Source organism: Poecilia formosa, unplaced genomic scaffold (genome assembly GCF_000485575.1).
Source record: "Poecilia formosa unplaced genomic scaffold, Poecilia_formosa-5.1.2 Scaffold755, whole genome shotgun sequence".
NCBI lineage: Eukaryota > Metazoa > Chordata > Actinopteri > Cyprinodontiformes > Poeciliidae > Poecilia > Poecilia formosa.
Genome location: NW_006800694.1, coordinates 88,418 through 90,804, shown reverse-complemented (window position 1 = coordinate 90,804; position 2,387 = coordinate 88,418). Strand labels below are relative to the sequence as shown.

The 2,387-nt window shown below is 52.7% G+C and overlaps 1 pseudogene; it reads left to right on the top strand.

Moving 5' to 3' along the window:
- Nucleotides 1-2,387, top strand: part of LOC103131403 (phosphatidylinositol 3-kinase regulatory subunit alpha-like) — a 19,909-nt pseudogene that overhangs the window by 13,416 nt on the left and 4,106 nt on the right.

Below are 2,387 nucleotides of genomic sequence, written 5' to 3'. Positions count from 1 at the left end.
GACCCGACCGTTAGGGACACTCTGACTCTTTTTAGGCCAGAGAAGAAGAACCACCAAGAGTTAGAAAAACGGATGTTAACTAACAGACACCAAACATTTGGGTTTAAACAGATAAATGAGCTGGTAGGACATTAACTACAAGGTTTGGCCTCAGCCTTAGCATTAGCCTCAGCCTTAGCATTAGCCTTAGCTTTAGCCTCAGCCTTAGCATTAGCCTCAGCCTTAGCTTTAGCGTCAGCCTTAGCTTTAACCTCAGCCTTAGCTTTAGCCTTAGCCTTAGCTTCAGCCTCAGCTTTAGCCTCAGCTTTAGCTTCAACCTCAGCTTTAGCCTTAGCCTTAGCCTCAGCTTTAGCCTCAGCTTCAACCTCAGCTTTAGCCTCAGCCTTAGCCTCAGCTTTAGCCTCAGCTTCAACCTCAGCTTTAGCCTTAGCCTCAGCCTTAGCTTTAACATTAGCTTTAGCCTCAGCCTTAGCTTTAGCCTCAGCTTCAGCCTTAGCTTTAGCCTCAGCCTTAGCCTCAGCCTTAGCTTTAGCCTCAGCTTCAGCCTTAGCTTTAACCTCAGCTTCAGCCTCAGCCTCAGCCTTAGCATTAGTCTTAGCCTCAGCCTTAGCTTCAGCCTCAGCCTTAGCTTCAGCCTCAGCCTTAGCTTCAGCCTCAGCCTTAGCTTCAGCCTCAGCCTTAGCATTAGCCTCAGCCTTAGCATTAGCCTCTGCCTCAGCCTTAGCCTCAGCCTTAGCCTCAGCCTTAGCCTCAGCTTTAGCCTCAGCCTCTGCCTCAGCCTCAGCTTCAGCCTCAGCCTCAGCCTTAGCTTCAGTCTTAGCTTTAGCCTCTGCTTCAGCCTCAACATCAGCCTTAGCTTCAGTCTTAGCCTCAGCCTTAGCTTCAGCCTCAGCTTTTTACCCTCAGCCTCAGCTTTTTACCCTCAGCCTTAGCTTTAGCCTCAGCCTTAGCCTCAGCTTTAGCCTCAGCTTCAGCCTCAGCCTTAGCTTTAGCCTCAGCTTTATCTTTAGCCTCAGCTTTAGCCTCAACCTTAGCTTCAGCCTCAGCCTTAGCTTTAGCCTCAGCTTTATCTTTAGCCTCAGCTTTAGCCTCAACCTNGTAAACATTCTGGTTCTGCCTGCAGGAAGGGAGGCAACAACAAGCTGATCAAGATCTTCCATCGGGAGGGGAAGTACGGCTTCTCTGACCCGCTGACCTTCAGCTCGGTGGTGGAGCTCATCAACCACTACCGCCACGAGTCTCTGGCCCAGTACAACCCCAAGCTGGACGTCAAGCTGCTCTACCCAGTGTCCAAGCACCAGCAGGTAGGTGTCCCCGGCCGCCCTGCGGCCCGCGGCGCCGCGGCCCCTCTGATTGGCCGGTCGTGTCGCCCCTCAGGACCAGGTGGTGAAGGAGGACAGCGTGGAGGCCGTGGGCAAGAAGCTGCACGAGTACCACCTGCAGTACCAGGAGAAGAACCGCGAGTACGACCGGCTGTACGAGGAGTACACCAGAACGTCGCAGGTACGGCCGGCGGGACGCCGCGCAGTCGCAGCTGAGCGCAGTGTCTGACCCCTCTGCCCCCCCAGGAGATCCAGATGAAGCGCACCGCCATCGAGGCCTTCAACGAGACCATCAAGATCTTCGAGGAGCAGTGCCAGACGCAGGAGCGCTTCAGCAAGGAGTACATCGACAAGTTCCGCCGCGAGGGCAACGACAAGGAGATCCAGAGGTGGGCAGTTACCACGGCAACCACCTGCAGCACACACATGCACTGGAGGCTGGGTTGCCATGGCTACAGAATCAACTGGAAGAGCTGATGAATTCAGTTTGAACGATTCGGTTCTAAACCTGTAAAATATTCCTGCGATCATATCGGTGTCCATCGTCTCTTATACGTCGTCCTGCCGTGGTTGTCCACTGGTCTCTTTACGGCGGACGTTTTCGTCTCCAAAGCATTTTATCCCAACGCCAGAGTGAAGTTAGTGCTACATCTCGAACATGAAACTTATTGTGTCAAAATAAAAGCGCGTAAACAGCCGAAACAGCCCAGTATGATGCTGATCAGCATCCTCCTCGGCTGGACAGGAAGGAACCACCTTCCTGTGTTGGTTTTTCAAAATAAAATACAGTTTCATGATATTTAAATTCGTTTCGAGCTTTGATAATGGTTAGTATAAGTTCACAAATTCTCCCTGAAGGATCATGGAGAACTACGACAAGCTGAAGTCTCGGATCAGTGAGATCGTGGACAGCAAGCGCCACCTGGAGGTGGACCTGAAGAAGCAGGCGGCCGACAACCGGGAGATCGACAAGAAGATGAACAGCATCAAACCGGACCTGATCCAGCTCCGCAAGACCCGGGACCAGTACCTGATGTAAGCCCCGCCCCCAGACAGGAAGCGCCA